The 20,566-nt window shown below is 40.9% G+C and overlaps 1 protein-coding gene and 1 long non-coding RNA gene across 2 annotated transcripts in view; both read right to left on the bottom strand.

Annotated features, from left to right (window-relative positions):
- LOC115134910 (adhesion G protein-coupled receptor A3-like) overlaps window positions 1–20,566 on the bottom strand; it is a 277,905-nt gene that overhangs the window by 73,284 nt on the left and 184,055 nt on the right. The gene's annotated exons all lie outside the window — the stretch shown is intronic.
- On the bottom strand, window positions 3,669–10,123 carry LOC135573697 (uncharacterized). Its single transcript, XR_010464860.1, has 2 exons — window positions 6,403–10,123; window positions 3,669–5,851 (listed from the first exon to the last, which is right to left on the bottom strand). It is a non-coding gene; the product is annotated as an uncharacterized LOC135573697 (long non-coding RNA).

Below are 20,566 nucleotides of genomic sequence, written 5' to 3'. Positions count from 1 at the left end.
AATGGCTATGTATATATGGAAAGTATCAAGTTATGTGTAATTGCCACCATTTTAAGTAGATGGACATAACCTACTGCAAACATTCTGGTCAAACACATTTTGGAACAGTGACTGTGGGAGAAGGACCCCTTTGGCCTTTACAGTCCGAGTTTGTCCTTGGTGAGAGAGTCTTTACAAATACTGCTGGTTGTCATCTCGGCCAGTGTGCATCCTCAGGTTATCAGGAGATAGGAGGCCCACCTGCCTGCTCTGCCTCTCCAGCACTGTGGCACCATATTTTCTGAAACAGTAAAGCTGTTTCTTGACTTAATACTGTCAAAGCTGCTAGTCAACAGTATAGCTATAATGAATATTGACCTTTTCCTTGAGAATGTCGACGGGAGATTGATTGACATAATAGCCAATAACACTGTTTAATTAGTTGATTGATTTGTCATGCCCATGTTATACCAATTAGTTTGCACAACTTAAAATTAGTTTATTAGTGACCTGTGATAGAGACATGGTCCCACAGGTAACAGTTATTCTTGTCCTTAAAATCACTAGTGTTCAAGAAACAACTAGGTTTTCTTGTAATGGTTTCCAACATACGATGTGCAGAACTTCACTGAATAAGAACATTTTTGTATTGTAATTCTATTTGCAGAATACCTTATTGAACATCGTAGATGTATTGTTGTCTCTACCTTCTTGCCCTTTGTGCTGTTGTCTGTGCCCAATAATGTTTGTACACTGTGCTGCTACCATGTTGTTGTCATGTTGTGTTGCTACCATGCTGTGTTGTCATGTTTTGCTACCATTTTCTGCTGCCATGTTGTTGTCATGTTGTGTTGCTACCATGCTGTGTTGTTGTCTTAGGTCTCTCTTTATGTAATGTTGTGTTGTGTGTTTTGTCCTATATTTTTATTTCATGTATTTTTAATTTTGAATCCCAACCTCCGTCCCCGCAGGAGGCCTTTGGTAGGCTGTCATTGTAAATAAGAATTTGTTCTTAACTGACTTGCCACTGAACACAGTTTAGCAACAATGGATAAATCCAACAGTACAGTTAAGATAGCAATAAAAACGGTACTATAGAGGCACAGAATAAGTTAGAGGAAAAACAAAAAGAAATGGAGGAACTTATTCAAGAAAGATCTAGTGTAATATATTATAAAATTAAAGCGAACTGGATGGAATATGGGGAAAAATGCACCAAATTCTTTTTCAATCTTCAATATAGAAATGCTACCAAAAGAAATGTATTAAAACTTGTTACAAATGATGGAGTCACGCATGATTCACCGGATGATATTTTGAAGGAGGAAGTAAAGTACTTTGGGAATATGTTTTCATTTCAGACTCCTCCATCTCCACTAACTGAAACTAATTGTATGGATTTCTTTCCTAATAATAATGTAAAATTAATATCTGTACAGAAAGACTCATGTGAAGGCCAAATTACAGAGGAGGAACTGCTTGAGGCAATTGGGGCCTTTAAGGATGGGAAAACTCCAGGGCTGGATGGCATACCAGTGGAAGTTTACAAAACTTTTTTGATATACTCAAAGGACCATTGTTGGCTTGTTTTAATCACTCCTATATAAATGGTAGACTATCAGACACGCAACAAGAAGGTCTGATATCATTATTACTGAAACAGGACCCAAGTGGTATATATAAAGATCCAGTCCATTTAAAAAATTGGAGACCTCTTACACTTCAGTGTTGTGATGCAAAAATCCTAGCAAAATGCTTGGCACACAGAATTAAAAAAGTATTGTCAGATATTATTCATCCTAATCAGACAGGTTTTTTACATGGATGATACATTGGAGATAATATAAGACAAGTACTGGAAACAATACTATGAAATATCGGGCACCAGGCCTGGTTTTCATAGCTGATTTTGAAAAGGCTTTTGATAAAGTACGACTGGAGTTTATATATAAACGCCAATAATATTTCAATTTTGGGGAATCTCTTATAAAATGGGTTAAGGTTATGTATAGTAACCCTAGGTGTAAAATAATAAATAATGGCTACATCTCAGAAAGTTTTAAACTATCTAGAGGGGTAAAACAAGGTTGTCCACTATCGGCATATCTGTTTATTATTGCCATCGAAATGTTAGCTGCAAAGATTAGAACAAAACAATAATATTAAGGGATTAGAAATCCGTGGCCTAAAAACTAAGGTGTCATTGTACGCTGATGATTCATGTTTTCTTTTAAAACCACAATTGGAGTCTCTCCACGGCCTCTTAGAGGATCTAGATACTTTTGCTATCCTCTCTGGATTAAAACCAAATTATGATAAATGTAGCATATTACGTATTGGATCACTAAAAAATGCACATTTTACATTACCATGTAGTTGACCAATTAAATGGTCTGACGGAGATGTAGACATACTCGGTATACAAATCCCAAAGGAAAGAAATGATCTCACTCCAATACATTTTTTATAGAAAGTTAGCAAAAATAGATAAGATCTTGCTACCATGGAAAGGAAAATACCTGTCTATTTGTGGAAAAATCACCCTGATTAACTCCTTAGTTAGATCACAGTTTACCCATTTACTTATGGTTTTGCCTACACCTAGTGACCTGCTTTTTAAATTATATGAGCAAAAAATATTCAATTTTATTTGGAACGGCAAACAAGATAAAATTAAAAGGGACTATTTATATAACGAATATGAATTCGGTGGGCAGAAATGATTAAATATTAAAGCATTAGACCTCTCACTAAAGGCATCAGTCATACAAAAGTTATACTTAAATCCAAACTGGTTCTCTAGTCAATTGGTACAAATGTCTCATCCTATATTCAGGAAGGGCCTTTTCCCCTTTATTCAGATTACACCTGCTCACTTTCGGTTGTTTGAAAAGGAAATCATCTCCAAAATATCTTTATTTTTTAAACAAGCCTTAGAAGGTTGCAATTTCAGTTTGATCCACCTGAAAGGATGGAACAAATAGTACAACAAATATTGTGGTTAAATTCAAATATACTAATTGATTAAAAAAACTGTATTTATTGAAGAAAAAAAAAAGTATACATTTAGTGAATGATATCATAAATAGGACTGGTGGAGTTATGTCACACGTGCAGCTAACACAGACATATGGAAATGTCTGTTCTAACCAATTTTACAACCAATTAATTGCAGCATTACCACAAAAATGGAAGAGGCAAGAAGAAGGGGAAAAAAGTAAGGAACTTGTATGTCGCCCTGTATTAAAGAACATAAATGGTTAAAGAAAAGTGTGATAAATAAAAACATATACCAATTTCATTTAAGGACCAAAAAACTGACAGCTGTGCCATATAAATTGAGAGAAAAAAGAGATTTTCGATGTACCCATTCCATGGCACATGGTTTATGAATTGATACGCAAAACAACACCGGATTCATCATTTTCAATATAAATTACTATACAAAATTCTTGCAACTAATATAATGTTATATATATGGGGGATACAATCTTCCCAGCTCTGCAGATTCTGCTGTGAGGAGGCAGAGTCATTGGATCATTTATTTTGGTATTGTCCATATGTAGCTCATTTTTGGTCACAGGTCCAGGAATGGCTGAAGAATTGCAACATTTGCCTAGAACTAACACTACAGATAGCAATACTGGGTGATTTGAAAAGCCATGGTCAATCAATCAATAATATAATAATTATTTTAGCAAAAATGTTTATTTTTAATTTACAATCTGTAGAAGCTATGAGAATAGGAAGGTTCAGTTCTTTTGTGAAGCATCACAGCACAGTTGAAAAATATATGGCAAGTAGAAATCCGAAATGGATGATGTTGATAGACAGATGGGAGGGGTTGAGTGGAGCTGAAGGGTGGGACTAATAACAAGATAAACAATGTAGGGAATAAGGGATCTGTAGAATGTATATAGGTTCGGAGCTTTTGTGAAATAGCATAGTTACAAATAGAAATCAAACTGGATGGACATCAGAAATAGAGGAAGGACTAAGAACAAACAAGAGAGAACTATTGTAGAGTAGACTGTGTCTGTAGGGTGTGTATAAGATGTATGGAGTGAAGGTAGAAGCAGAAGTGGTTATTAGTTTACTCCAATTGTTAGATCGGCGGAAGGGTTTGCGGGGAATAATAATAAAAGGTATATTCTTTAAAAAAGTATGTATGTCTATATTGGTATGTGTATGTATGTATGTATATATATAAATCCATTCTCTTCTTCCTCATCAGTACTGTTACAAACATTAGTAGTACAGTTATAGCCAACATTTTTGAGAATGACACAAATATACATTTTCACAAAGTCTGCTGCTTCAGTTTGTATGATGGCAATTTACATATACTCCAGAATGTTATGAAGAGTGATCAGATGAATTGCAAAGTTTCTCTTTGCCAAGCAAATTAACTGAATCCCCCAAAAACATTTACACTGCATTTCAGCCCTGCCACAAAAGGACCAGCTGACATCATGCCAGTGATTCTCTCGTTATCACAGGTGTTAGTGTTGACGAGGACAAGGCTGGAGATCACTCTGTCATGCTGATTGAGTTCGAATAACAGACTGGAAGCTTCAAAAGGAGGGTGGTGCTTGGAATCATTGTTGTTCATCTGTCAACTTTGGTCACCTGCAAGGAAACACGTGCCGTCATCATTGCTTTGCACAAAAAGGGCTTCACAGGCAAGGATATTGCTGCCAGTAAGACTGCACCTAAATCAACCATTTATTGGAACATCAAGAACGTCAAGGAGAGCGGTTCAATTGTTGTGAAGAAGGCTTCAGGGCGCCCAAGAAAGTCCAGCAAACGCCAGGACCGTCTCCTATAGTTGATTCAGCTGCGGGATCGGGGCACCACCAGTACAGAGCTTGCTCAGGAATGGCAGCAGGCAGGTGTGAGTTCATCTGCACGCACAGTGAGGCGAAGACTTTTGGAGGATGGCCTGGTGTCAAGAAGGGCAGCAAAGAAGGCACTTCTCTCCAGGAAAACATCAGGGACAGACTGATATTCTGCAAAAGGTATAGGGATTGGACTGCTGAGGACTGGGGTAAAGTAATTTTCTCTGATGAATCACCTTTCCGATTGTTTGGGGCATCTGGAAAAAAGCTTGTCCGGAGAAGACAAGGTGAGCACTACCATCAGTCCTGTGTCATGCCAACAGTAAAGCATCCTGAGACCATTCATGTGTGGGGTTGCTTCTAAGCCAAGGGAGTGGTTTCCCTCACAATTTTGCTTAAGAACCCAGCCATGAATAAAGAATGGTACCAACCCATCCTCCGAGAGCAACTTCTCCCAACCACCAGGAACAGTTTGGTGATGAACAATGCCTTTTCAAGCATGATGGAGCACCTTGCCATAAGGCAAAAGTGATAACAAAGTGGCTCAGGGAACAAAACATCGATATTTTGGGTACACGGCCAGGAAACTCCCCAGACCTTAATCCCATTGAGAACTTGTGGTGAATCCTCAAGAGGCAGGTGGACAAACAAAAACCCACAAATTCTGACAAACTCCAAGCATTGATTATGCAAGAATGGGCTGCCATCAGTCAGGATGTGGCCCAGAAGTGAATTGACAGCATACCAGGGCGGATTGCAGAGGTCTTGAAAAAGAAGGGTCAACACTGCAAATATTGACTCTTTGCATCAACTTCATGTAATTGTCAATAAAAGCCTTTGACACTTATGAAATGCTTGTAATTATACTTCAGTATTCCATAGTAACATCTGACAAAAATATCTAAAGACATTGAAGCAGCAAACATTTTGTGTCATTCTCAAAACTTTTGGCCACGACTATAGTATTGGAGACAAAGTGATATTCCTCCCCGGTTTCTCTCAGTTATGGAGACAGATCATCAGCCAGGAACCACCTGTGAAAAAGGAGCAGAAATTAACAGATTACCAATGTACAACTCAGGCAATTGCACTAGTCACAATTGAAATACCCTACTTCTTTTTATTTTTATTGTTCACTGTACAGTCCAAACATTAAATTCACAAAATTTGCCCAAGTATGATCTTATTGAGTAGTTACAGCACAGGTAGGCATGAAAACACACAGACATTAGACAAAGAATGAGGAACAGTGAACTAGACTTCACACCATTGTCACAGCTCTTGGTCAAAGGCAAATTAAGTGAGGGAATGATTCCCCACCCTTCTCCCCCACCATAGATTTATAAACATTGGATTGGTGTAATCATTGGCTAGAGAAAGAGTTTCCATTGTTGTCAAATCCATGACAGTGCACACTTTGGGAGAAGGGTGTATAATCAGGACACAAGCCTACCCTTTACCCCCGAGCCAAAGTAAGCACTCATACAATCACCCTCATGGGCTTAAAAAGAATGGACTGGTGGGGTAAGGAATGGCCATGTTATTGCCACTCGAGCCCATGCTTCCTATGGGAGAGCATCCTCACCTGTTTGATGGTGGGCAGCTTGGTCAGCAGCATCTGGAAGACAGGAGGGGGCAGCATCTGCTGGAGGAGCTATTGGGGTTGTCCACACACAGCAATGCCATTGTTCAGCGGAACCACTACCTTCTCAGAGTTTCCTGATGGTTTGAACAGAAAATAGATTAGTTGGAAAGGCACAAATAACATTTGTAGCCTTCAAATATAGCAATAGGAAAATGAGACTGAATCAAACTAATGCCAGTCCATATCATAGATCAGCCACTTTTCAGAGTCTCTGGTACTGTCCTAACTGTTTAATCTAGAAGAAAATGAAACGCAGGGTATAATCACAAACACTGCGGGATGACTCGTTTATATAGTGTCAAAAGACACAGGTGTCTGTAATCATGGCCAAGAGTGGCCTAATATCATTGGTTAATAATCAAATATTAAAGAGTTTTCAGAGTCTCTGGTACTGTCCTGTTGACAATTGACGATATTTAGTGGTACGGAAAGAAGGCAACAGTAAACATGCAATCAGCCACGAATAATGCAGCCTCCCCTCCACCAAATGAGATTTTGCATGTGACTAACAAATTTCAGTTAATTACTACAGCTCCCGCCTTGGGTCAATTAGTGTAATTTTGTAAATTCCGGATAGCTATGGCAAGACGCATCATTAAATCGGGACAGTGCTGTCTGAGATATTGCGTGTGACGAACATATGAACAGACTGGAGACAGATCCACATTCCCCCCTCCGATTTCATCGTGGGGGACAACAAAAGCTTGACTTGCAACAAACAAAATGTCACCGAAGAACTCAGTGGGGGAGGATGGGACTATGATACGAGTAGAATTCAATTTTATTTAATGCCGTAGACAGCCCTTATCTTGTAATATTGCTGTAGCCTTTAGTATAGTACTGAGCGTAGAGGTGGTTGAGAGAGCACACAAGGGCTAAAGTACGTCTCAATTCTCCACCCTTCTCACTAGGTGTGCACTTCTCATCATTAGGGTTGGTGTAAGCATGGAAAGAAGGGCATTTCCATGGAAAATCCATGCAAAAAAAGTATACAAGTATACACTTTGGCAGAGGGAAGAGAATCGGGACGCAACTCAGCAATATGACTTTTAAGTCCAACTCATTTGAGTACTGCTTATGAGGAGAAAGGGTACTTCAAACAAGGTCTGTTCACAGTGTGTGACACACTGTGGGTTGCATAATCAGTGCCAAGTAATGACTTGCATTGACTTGGAAACATAGAGTTAGAGACAGTACAGTATCTACCTGTATGCTTGCAATCCCTCCACCTATCTATCCATCCAATCAGTAGTACCTAATATGCAGTGGTGGAACAAGTACCCAATTGTCATATTTGAGAAAAAGTGTAGATACCTTAATAAAAAGTTCCTCAAGTAAAAGTGAAAGTCATCCAGTAAAATACCACTTGAGTAAAAGTCTAAAAGTATTTGATTTGAAATATACTTAAGTATCAAAAGTAAATGTAATTGCTAAAATGTACTTTAGTATCAAAAATAAAAGTATAAATCATTTCAAATGTTTTATATTAAGCAAAGCAGACAGACAGCACCATTTTTTGTTTAAAAAATGTACAAATGGCCAGGGGCACACTCCAACATCATTTACAAAAGATGCATTTGTGTTCAGTGAGCCTGCTAGATCAGAGTCAGTAGGGATGACCACGTATTATCTTGATAAATCTGTTAATTGGCCCATTTTGCTGTACTGCTAAGCATTCAAAATGTAACAAGTACTTTTGGGTGTCAGGGAAAATGTATGGAGTAAAAAGTACATAATTTTCTTTAGGAATGTAGTAAAGTTAAAGTAGTAAAAAAATATAAATAGTAAAGATACCCACAAAAACTACTTAAGTAGTACTTGAAATTATTTTACCTAAGTACTTTACACCACTGCTAATATGGGATACTGGGATATGGGATATATTTTTTAAATACAAGTAAAACTAAATGCATGCTCTTCAACCGATCGCTACCTGCACCTACCCGCCTGTCCAACATCACTACTCTGGACGGCTCTGACTTAGAATACGTGGACAACTACAAATACTTAGGTGTCTGGTTAGACTGTAAACTCTCCTTCCAGACCCATATCAAACATCTCCAATCCAAAGTTAAATCTAGAATTGGCTTCCTATTTCGCAACAAAGCATCCTTCACTCATGCTGCCAAACATACCCTTGTAAAATTGACCATCCTACCAATCCTCGACTTTGGCGATGTCATTTACAAAATAGCCTCCAATACCCTACTCAACAAATTGGATGCAGTCTATCACAGTGCTATCCGTTTTGTCACCAAAGCCCCATATACTACCCACCATTGCGACCTGTATGCTCTCGTTGGCTGGCCCTCGCTTCATACTCGTCGCCAAACCCACTGGCTCCATATCATCTACAAGACCCTGCTAGGTAAAGTCCCCCCTTATCTCAGCTCGCTGGTCACCATAGCATCTCCCACCTGTAGCACACACTCCAGCAGGTATATCTCTCTAGTCACCCCCAAAACCAATTCTTTCTTTGGCCGCCTCTCCTTCCAGTTCTCTGCTGCCAATGACTGGAACGAACTACAAAAATCTCTTAAATTGGAAACACTTATCTCCCTCACTAGCTTTAAGCACCAACTGTCAGAGCATCTTACAGATTACTGCACCTGTACATAGCCCACCTATAATTTAGCCCAAACAACTACCTCTTTCCCAACTGTATTTAATTTATTTATTTATTTTGCTCCTTTGCACCCCATTATTTTTATTTCTACTTTGCACATTCTTCCATTGCAAAACTACCATTCCAGTGTTTTACTTGCTATATTGTATTTACTTTGCCACCATGGCCTTTTTTGCCTTTACCTCCCTTCTCACCTAATTTGCTCACATTGTATATAGACTTGTTTTTTTTTACTGTATTATTGACTGTACGTTTGTTTTACTCCATGTGTAACTCTGTGTCGTTGTATGTGTCGAACTGCTTTGCTTTATCTTGGCCAGGTCGCAATTGTAAATGAGAACTTGTTCTCAACTTGCTTACCTGGTTAAATAAAGGTGAAATAAAAAAATAAAAAAAATACCTACAGTGCATCACCTGTTATACTGTAGATTAACTTCATGAGGATGAGCTCCTACATCTGCTCATTGCTCAATGAACATGCCCTCAAGTGTTGTTTGAAACTCCTAAACAAACAGAAAGACAGACAGACAGGCAAGCAGACGGACAGACAGACACACATACACTAACTCACTGTGAGAGCTGGGGGGGGGATAAACAAAATGTTCCATTGTACATGTACAATATATAGCATGATGACATTTCAAACAATTCCCTTACCTTAGTTATCCCCTCTAGTAGGGTGTGAGCCCACTCTGCCCACAGTAGATGAAAACGTGCTTTGGTGATGACATGCTTTGGTGATGACATAAAATACATTTTACCAAGACAAATATGAATCTTCTGAATCTTAGTGGGGTATTTCTGTAACATATCATTAACATTACATCAAAAAAGTTGTATGTAATAACCGAAAACTGTACATCAGATAATTAAGCACCGAGCTCTGTTGACAGAGCAGCTTTATCACCAAAAGTTGAGGATTTTACATTTGTGGTCGTGTCATCCAAGTTGTTTCTGTGGGTCGCAACTAGAAAGATTAGCGTGACACAAGTTGAATTAATGTAAAAGGCTTTGAAAAGAAAACATTTGGGAGTATGCTCCGTAAAAAATGTCATTTTCTCTTTTTTAAGAACGGGAACTCCCCATTAATATGAACAGCATATACTAAAATATGAAAATACTAACGTTACATGTCATGTCTCGAAATCTACTTATATACTGTTTTATGTCACACGGATTTGAAAAGAAAGAGGACGAGTTCAACGGGTAAACCTGTCCGGTAGCCTTAATTCTCGCACACAGCATCCAGCCTAGCAGACATGATGCTATTTTCCTGATTTATGGCCACATTTTCTCTCTGGCCTCCATTGATTTAGTCACCTTAATTTTGACCATCATACAAGGCTAAAAACTCCAATACATTTTGAACAGAGACAGAGGTTTGGACCACTGGATTTCTTAGAGGATTATCTACACAATTAACATATTATTGTACCTAACTTCCGTGCATCATAACTTACTAGCTGGCTGTGATAAAAAAATATATATATATAACCATGGTATCTAGTTAACTAGCTGATTGTTTCAATGCACCTCCCAAATGTGAAATTACAAGACAAAAAAGGCACTTACCTAGGAGTGTTCGTTGATGTCTTCTTTGTTGTTAATGTAGCTAGCTAGGCTAGGAGCCAGTGCCAGTGTGGGCTAGCTAGCTAGCCAGTAGCCACTGAGTCTTCTTTATTCAAAATGGAAAAGTAAAATAAATACAAACCAAATCAAGCTAATTTATACAGTAAAAAAGGGTTGCTAGCTAGTTATAAGAGCACACTGTTGCCTCTCGCCATATCCAGCGAGCTAGTTATCTCCCGCGACACCTTCTCGCGCACGGATTCATCATAGCAATAGTAACTATGGGGTGGAGTTATGGGAGAGAAGCAGCGAATCAACTTCCAAAATGTCCGTGATGCAAATCGGCACGACTGTCAGTCAGATTCCGTAGGCAGATAGATCTGGCGCTGCAGTATGCCATAATAGCTAGCTAGCTAGTTGTCCAGCTAGCACAAAATGGCAAGTTTATATTTCTTGATCCAACCAAAAAACTGAACAAACAAGTTATATACACAAATTTAATTATTAATACCAGACCCACTAAACAAAATCATCAGACAACATTTATTTCCCGTTTGCTCAGGTGCTGGAGTTAGCTACATTTGGCTAACTTAGCATAGCAAATAACCACAGAGCTTGCATTACGTGAAGGTCGAGAGCGATCAGCTTACCTTGTTAGCCAGATAGATAGATGGATTTCCCTTACGACAGCCAACAATTTAACTAAACTAAATGTAGCTGATGAATGTAGGATGATGGCGACACCACCATCTTTACGGTGATAGACCGGTTTTCCAAAGCCACCCATTTTATTCCCCTTCCTAAATTGCCCTCAGCTAAAGAGATGGCCTAGCTCATGGTGCAGCACGTCTTCTGGATCCATGGACTGCCGTTTGATCTGGTCTCCGATCGCGGTCCCCAGTTCTCGTCCCTGTTCTGGAAGGCGAACTGGGAGCCAGCGAGCCAATCAGGACCTGGAGACAACTCTTTGCTGCCTTGTCTCCGCTAATCCCACCACATGGAACCAGCAACTTGTGTGGGTGGAATATGCCTTCTGCCCAGGTGTTCGTCCATAGCTGTCGCCATACCGCTCTTCTCAAGACCACCTCCAGGTACCAATGACAGGCGGACTGCCACCGGACCCCTGCTCCCCGCTTGGGCAGAGGATATGGCTGTCCACTCGGGATCTGCCCCTCCGGATAGAGTCCTGCAAACTATCACCCCAATTTATCGTCCCTTTCCCCCTCTGCTGTTCGTCTTTTGTTACCCAGTACCCTCCATATACATCCCACTTTTCATGTGTCCAGAATTAAACCCATGTCTCACAGCCCTTTGTCTCCTGTTTCCAGGAGAACTGAGAACTGTACTTTGAGAACTGTACTATCCACCTCCTGTGTCTGCATCTGGGTCATATCCTGAGTCATGATTGTCTCCTGTGCATGTCATCCTTAAAGTCTGTATAAGGGTAGGGCTTGCACGGTATCCTTCAACATGGTTATCCTCGTTAATTGTAGAATGAAAAAGAGAAAGTGCCAGTATCAGCCTTTTCTTTTATTTCAAGTTATTAGCAAAGGATTCCAACACACAAGTAATCTCCGATGTGTGAGTGCTTTTCCTAATTTTCTAATAGTATACTTTCAAATGGAGAAAATACCTCAACAAAATGCAAACAATGTGTGATGATTTGCTAATCCTGTTTCAGTATATAAATGACAAACCATATGTACAAGTGCATTGGACATGCCCACGAGGCCAATACTAATCCCATCACTTGTCTACATTGGGCATGGATGCCATAAATAATCTCTCATCCACTGTAAGCATTGGAAGCAAAAGGGTAGAGCATGGATAGTGGAGGCAAAATAAAAATACCCTAGAGAGTGTCCACAGTAAAGGCTCTGCAGGAGGAGATGCTTACAGTATTAAAATATAGATTTTAATGATAGACAGGAGGAGACACTACTTCAAGTTTTAGGGGGATGACATCACATCACATTGGGTACTAGAACTCACCTGTAGCAAATTCTGCTACTGTCACACCCCTTTCACCTCCTACCTCACTGACTGTATAACTCAGCCGACGACTGTATGATTTGAGTCAATGTAGCAGAATTAAACAGCCACCAGATTAGTTATGTGGGTGCTAGAGTGACTGAGTTCACAGTCTGCAGAGAAGGAGTTCAGTGAGTGTAGCAGAGGGGTGAGTGTGTAGCACATGGGAGCTAGTTGACAGGTGAGTGCTCTTAATTCTTCCTCGATTTCTCTCATCGCCTCCTTTTCAAAACCCATTGAAGAAGGTCAGTTGTGATACAATACAATACAAGTGAGGAGCTAGGATGCGAGCAATTACGGAAAGACAAATTGAGACAAAGCCCTAGTAGCCATCTTGTGGTGTTGTCACCCGCCCTGAGACCTAAAGTACTGTTATCCTAGCCCAACCAAGATAATAGTTTTGGTTGGATAATGGATGCTGTTTTGTGGGTATGAAGTGCTGTTGTGGACAGGGGTTTCATTCTACATCAGCCATACAGGGATTGTTAGACCCACACCAATGATCAAGGACATCAGCTTCAGCTGCAAATCTGTTCAATATCATAAGACAATATTACTGCACTGTTGGAGCATTTCACTACACCCGCAATAACATCTGCTAAATATGTGTATGTGACCAACACAATTTGATTTGATAAGAGAGTGAGTGACAACCAAATAAAACAGACAAACTGGGAATGTTCAATGACCAAAAAAGACACTATACATAATTAAAAGAATCAACACTTTTTTCATGTCATACAAGAGATGATTGAATAGTTAAATGAATAGTGTCTAATACAAATAATAAACAGAATGTCAGGAATGGGCCGGAACAGAAACCTGCACAGCCAGTAGTTCTATGAGCAAAGTTGAGCATGCATGTTCTAGGTGTATGCATTGTTACTTTAAACAGTATTTTTGTAGTCCTACAACCAATTCTAAAAGTTAAACAATAGCATACAGGCTACCTATAACCCATTGGAGAGATATATCCTTGAGTCTCTCCAGGACTTTCTTTGGAACCTTCATTCGCAGACAGGGTTTAGCAGCTTTCACAGGTCTCTGTATCTGAGGTTAGGAAAAAATAAATTAGACCAGGACTTGCTTCATTATTCTTAAGTGTTATGACATTTGATATTTCATTGCAATTATATTTTTATATTGCCATAGTTCTCTCTTTGGGTCTGGAAATCTGTTCATTAGATAGCTAACTTAGCTACTAGCTAGGTAGCTAACATTGTTGTTTTTTGCAGATCAAGCTAATATTTCTGTCATTAAAATAACAATTATTGGATGGCTGTCTATCCTATTTATATGTACAGTCGTGGCCAAAAGTTTTGAGAATGACACAAATATAAATTTTCACAAAGTCTGCTGCCTCAGTTTGTATGATGGCAATTTGCATATACTCCAGAATGTTATGAAGAGTGATCAGATGAATTGCAATTAATTGCAAAGTCCCTCTTTGCCATGCAAATGAACTGAATTCCCCCCCAAAAACATTTCTACTGCATCTCAGCCCTGCCACAAAAGGACCAGCTGACATCATGTCAGTGATTCTCTCGTTAACACAGGTGTGAGTGTTGACGAGGACAAGGCTGGAGATCACTCTGTCATGCTGATTGAGTTTGAATACCAGACTGGAAGCTTCAAAAGGAGGGTGGTGCTTGGATTCATTGTTCTTGCTCTGTCAAATATGGTTACCTGCAAGGAAACACGTGCCGTCATCATTTCTTTGCACAAAAAGGGCATCACAGGCAAGGATATTGCTGCCAGTAAGATTGTACCTAAATCAACCATTTATAAAGAACTTCAAGGAGAGCGGTTCAATTATTGTGAAGAAAGCTTCAGGGCACCCAAGAAAGTCCAGCAAGCGCCAGGACCGTCTCCTAAAGTTGATTTAGCTGCGGGATCGGGGCACCACCAGTACAGAGCTTGCTCAGGAATGGCAGCAGGCAGGTGTGAGTGCATCTGCACGCACAGTGAGGCGAAGACTTTTGGAGGATGGCCTGGTGTTAAGAAGGGCAGCAAAGAAGGCACTTCTCTCCAGGAAAAACATCAGGGTCAGACTGATATTCTGCAAAAGGTACAGGGATGGACTGCTGAGGACTGGGGTAAAGTCATTTTCTCTGATGAATTCCCTTTCCGATTGTTTGGGGCATCTGGAAAAAAGCTTGTCCGGAGAAGACAAGGTGAGCACTACCATCAGTCCTGTGTCATGCCAACAGTAAAGCATCCTGAGACCATTCATGTGTGTGGTTGCTTCTCAGCCAAGGGAGTGGGCTCACTCACAATTTTGCCTAAGAACACAGCCATGAATAAAGAATGGTACCAACCCATCCTCCGAGAGCAACTTCTCCCAACCATCCAGGAACAGTTTGGTGATGAACAATGCCTTTTCCAGCATGATGGAGCAGCTTGCCATACGGCAAAAGTGACAACTAAGTGGCTCAGGGAACAAAACATGGTCTATGGCCAGGAAACTCCCCAGACCTTAATCCCATTGAGAACGTGTGGTGAATCCTCAAGAGGCGGGTGGACAAACAAAACCCCACAAATTCTGACAAACTCCAAGCATTGATTATTCAAGAATGAGCCGCCATCAGTCAGGATGTGGCCCAGAAGTGAATTGACAGTATGCCAGGGCTGATTGCAGAGGTCTTGAAAAAGAAGGGTCAACACTGCAAATATTGACTCTTTGCATCAACTTCATGTAATTGTCAATAAAAGCCTTTGACACTTATGAAATGCTTGTAATTATACTTCCGTATTTCATAGTAACATCTGACAAAAATATCTAAAGACACTGAAGCAGCAAACTTTGTGGAAGTTAATATTTGTGTTATTCTCAAAACTTTTGGCCACGACTGTAGTTAGCTAGCCAGCTGACGTTACCTAGATTAGATGGTCAAGTTGATAAACAACTTACCCGTGTGTTACACATGATCCTGGCGCCACCACCTCATGCTGTTAACAAACTTTACTATCCATGCAAGCAATATAGCTCGCTGCGATGCTTCTTTGGGAAATCTATCATCTTTAAAAAAAAAAATAATAAATGGATTTGTCCCCGGTCGTGAGGACCATCCCACCTGTGAATAGTAAAACAACTGTACTAAGTTAGCTAGCTTAGCTAGCTAGCGGTTTACAGCTGTGATGGAACAGCTGTTGTTTACAAACACACTAGAAGTTATTTGGGGTTCCAGGGTTCACTTCCGTTCCTCCTCAAAAAGCCATTAAAAGGTCTATAGGGACCAGTTGGGATGGGGGATTTATTGGTGTGCTCCTATGGCGCAAATGTACATCTCTTTAATCGATCTGCTGAAGCATTTACCATGGCCCCTGCTCATTCATCCGCACTCCTCCTGCCCTTCCCCCTCCCCTCCTGATCAATATTTGACCCATGGCCAACCCCACTCCAACAGCAGCACTGTATGTGCTTCATATAAAGGACCATAAAATTAGGTGCCATTTTCTCTTTGAATGATAGCTAAATTGATGCTGCTGATAATGGAGAACACGAAGAAGATGAAGAGAATGGTATTCCCGAAGGACCTGTCCTGGACTCAATATATGGATGCCTGATCTGTTTAGCATCTGAAAATGACAGTTAAACGCTGTAAGCAGTAATCAATTCTACGTCCCTTATCACAATTATGTAAATGCTATTCAAGCCTTGATGCTGTGGCAGCATTGTGAAAAAGTGATGCTGTCGCAAACATCGCAGTCTTTTAACCTTGATTTATATTGGTTATTCCTATTGAGATAACATCTCTTTTGCAAGAGAGACCTGTTCATGTCTATGCTGATGTCATAGGTCAAGGTCAGGTAGAGGGATAGCGATGATGATGACAGGTACTGGAGGTTCTAGCGGAGGTGTATGATCTGACAGCCCTAACCTAAACCAGTTGCTGTCATTCCACTCCTTAGCGAGCCCTGTTACCTACGGCTCTATTTCATCTCTGCCCTGCTACTGCACAGCCTCCACATGGCCTAGATTAGCATCAGAGGAGAGGGCACACTTTGAGTCCTCCCATTTTTAGAAAGGTTGGCATGGGGCCAACCTAGTAAACCACTGGTGAAGTATTAACAAGGCCATTGACTGTACATGAATGCACAGAGGGGGAGAAAGCCTTTTCACTAATAATTTGTTTTCATTGTCCTTCAAAGCAGACAGATGAAGATGGAGAAAACCCCACAGACCTCTGTTAGCAAACATCAGAAGAATCACAACTACTTTTTATGATGATAGAAAAGATCAGTTAACCACCTAACTGAGGAACTCAATTTAACCTTGCGCAATACCCTAGATGCAGTTGCACCCCTAAAAACTACAAACATTTCTCATAAGAAACTAGCTCCCTGGTATACAGAAAATACCCGAGCTCTGAAGCAAGCTTCCAGAAAATTGGAATGGAAATGGCGCCACACCAAACTGGAAGTCTTCCGACTAGCTTGGAAAGACAGTACTGTGCAGTATCGAAGAGCCCTCACTGTTGCTTGATCATCATATTTTTCCAACTTAATTGAGGAAAATAAGTACAATCCAAAATTTATTTTTGATACTGTCGCAAAGCTAACTAAAAAGCAGCATTCCCAAGAGAGGATGGCTTTCACTTCAGCAGTAATAAATTAATGAACTTCTTTGAGGAAAAGATCATGATTCCTGACTTTAAATCATGACTCCTCTTTAAATCTGTGGATTCCTTCAAAGCTCAGTTGTCCTGAGTCTGCATAACTCTGCCAGGACCTAGGATCAAGAGAGACACTCAAGTGTTTTAGTACTATATCTCTTGACACAATGATGAAAATAATCATGGCCTCTAAACCTTCAAGCTGCATAATGGACCCTATTCCAACTAAACTACTGAAAGAGCTGCTTCCTGTGCTTGGCCCTCCTATGTTGAACATAATAAACGGCTCTCTATCCACCGGATGTGTACCGAACTCATTAAAAGTGGCAGTAATAAAGCCTCTCTTGAAAAAGCCAAACCTTGACCCAGAAAATATAAAAAACTATCGGCCTAATTTTTTAGAAAAGGCTGTTGCGCAGCAACTCACTGCCTTCCTGAAGACAAACAATGTATACGAAATGCTTCAGTCTGGTTTTAGACCCCATCATAGCACTGAGACTGCACTTGTTAAGGTGGTAAATTACCTTTTAATGGCATCAGACCGAGGCTCTGCATCTCTTCTCGAGCTCCTAGACCTTAGTGCTGCTTTTGATACCATCGATCACCACATTCTTTTGGAGAGATTGGAAACCCAAATTGGTCTACATGGACAAGTTCTGGCCTGGTTTAGATCTTATCTGTCAGAAAGATATCAGTTTGTCTCTGTGAATGGCTTGTCCTCTGACAAATCAACTGTAAATTTCGGTGTTCCTCAAGGTTCCGTTTTAGGACCACTATTGTTTTCACTATATATTTTACCTCTTGGGGATGTCATTCAAAAACATAATGTTAACTTTCACTGCTATGCGGATGACACACAGCTGTACATTTCAATGAAACATGGTGAAGCCCCAAAATTGCCCTCGCTAGAAGCCTGTGTTTCAGACATAAGGAAGTGGATGGCTGCAAACGTTATACTTTTAAACTCGGACAAAACAGAGACGCTTGTTCTAGGTCCCAAGAAACAAAGAGATCTTCTGTTGAATCTGACAATTAATCTTAATGGTTGTACAGTCGTCTCAAATAAAACTGTGAAGGACCTCTGCGTTACTCTGGACCCTGATCTCTCCTTTTGACGAACATATCAAGACTGTTTCAAGGACAGCTTCTTTCCATCTACGTAACATTGCAAAAATCAGAAACTTTCCGTCCAAAAATGATGCAGAAGAATTCATCCATGCTTTTGTTACTTCTAGGTTAGACTACTGCAATGCTCTACTTTCCGGCTACCCGGATAAAGCACTAAATAAACTTCAGTTAGTGCTAAATACGGCTGCTAGAATCCTGACTAGAACCAAAAAATGTCATCATATTATTCCAGTGCTAGCCTCCCTACACTGGCTTCCTGTCAAGGCAAGGGCTGATTTCACCTATCCTACCTATCTTTCTGATTTGGTCCTGCCGTACATACCTACACGTACGCTACGGTCACAAGACGCAGGCCTCCTGATTGTCCCTAGAATTTCTAAGCAAACAGCTGGAGGCAGGGCTTTCTCCTGTATTGCTCCATTTTTTATGGAATGATCTGCCTACCCATGTGAGAGACGCAAACTCTGTCTCAACCTTTAAGTCTTTACCGAAGACTCATCTCTTCAGTCGGTCATATGATTGAGTGTAGTCTGGCCCAGGAGTGTGAAGGTGAACGGAAAGGCTCTGGAGCAACGAACCGCCCTTGCTGTCTCTGCCTGGCCGGTTCCCCTCTCTCCACTGGGATTCTCTGCCTCTAACCCTATTACAGGGGCGGAGTCACGGGCTTACTGGTGCTCTTTCATGCTGTCCCTAGGAGGGGTGCATCACTTGAGTGGGTTGAGTCACTGATGTGATCTTCCTGTCTGTGTTGGTGCTCCCCCTTGGGTTGTTCCGTGGCGGAGATCTTTGTGGGCTATACTCAGCCTTTTCTCAGGATGGTAAGTTGGTGGTTGAAGATATCCCTCTAGTGGTGTGGGGGCTGTGCTTTGGCAAAGTGGGTGGGGTTATATCCTTCCTGTTTGGCCCTGTCCGGGGGTATCATCGGATGGGGCCACAGTGTCTCCTGACCCCTCCTGTCTCAGCCTCCAGTATTTATGCTGCAGTAGTTTATGTGTCAAGGGGCTAGGGTCAGTTTGTTATATCTGGAGTACTTCTCCTGTCTTATCCGGTGTCCTGTGTGAATTTAAGTATGCTCTCTCTAATTCTCTCTTTCTTTCTCTCTCTCAGAGGACCTGAGTCCTAGGACCATGTCTCAGGACTACCTGGCATGATGACTCCTTTCTGTCCCCAGTCCACCTGGCCGTGCTTCTGCTCCAGTTTCAACTGTTCTGCCTGCGGCTATGGAATCCTGACCTGTTCACCGGACGTGTTACCTGTCCCAGACCTATTATTTGACCATGCTGGTCATTTATGAACATTTGAACATCTTGGCCATGTTCTGTTATAATCTCCACCCGGCACAGCCAGAAGAGGACTGGCCACCCCTCATAGCCTGGTTCCTCTCTACGTTTCTTCCTAGGTTTTGGCCTTTCATGGGAGTTTTTCCTAGCCAACGTGCTTCAACACCTGCATTGCTTGCTGTTTGGGGTTTTAGGCTGGGTATCTTCACAGCACTTTGACATATCAGCTGATGTACGAAGGGCTATATAAATAAATGTGATTTGATTTGATCAGGGGTTTGGTGCCATTGACTGTTGTTGATTGATTTTCCTGCTTGTTGGCCCAAGCAATCAATGATTTAGCTCTCTGACATAGCTTTGGTCCTGTTTGCTTGCATAAGTAAGTACCTTCCATTGCAATACCTCCCATTGCTGTACCCATTGCTATACCTACCAAGGCTGTACCCATTGCTGTACCTGCCATTACTGTAATCCTTGCTGTACTTCCCATTGCTGTACCTAATGCTGTACCTGCCGTTACTGTAATCCTTGCTGTACTTCCCATTGCTGTACCCAATGCTGTACTTCCCATTGCTGTACCCATTACAATACTAACCATCACTGTACCCATTACAATACATCCCATTGCTGTACCCATTTCAATACCTACCACTGATGTACTACTAGAGCATCAGCAAGGTGTTTGAAAAGACCCAACTCAGTCGCTATGATCCTCACTGCATGCCATGGGGATTGAGTCAAGATGGATGGCAGCATTAAGGCCCAGAGCTCCTTGACTCTTGCCACTCTTATCCTGTTTAGCGGCTGTTAAATGCTAGTTTAGATTCAGAGGGGGTTAGATGAGTATCATGTGT

Source organism: Oncorhynchus nerka, linkage group LG10 (assembly GCF_034236695.1).
Source record: "Oncorhynchus nerka isolate Pitt River linkage group LG10, Oner_Uvic_2.0, whole genome shotgun sequence".
In the NCBI taxonomy this organism is placed as follows: Eukaryota; Metazoa; Chordata; class Actinopteri; order Salmoniformes; family Salmonidae; genus Oncorhynchus; species Oncorhynchus nerka.
This window is presented reverse-complemented; position numbering and strand designations above follow the sequence as displayed.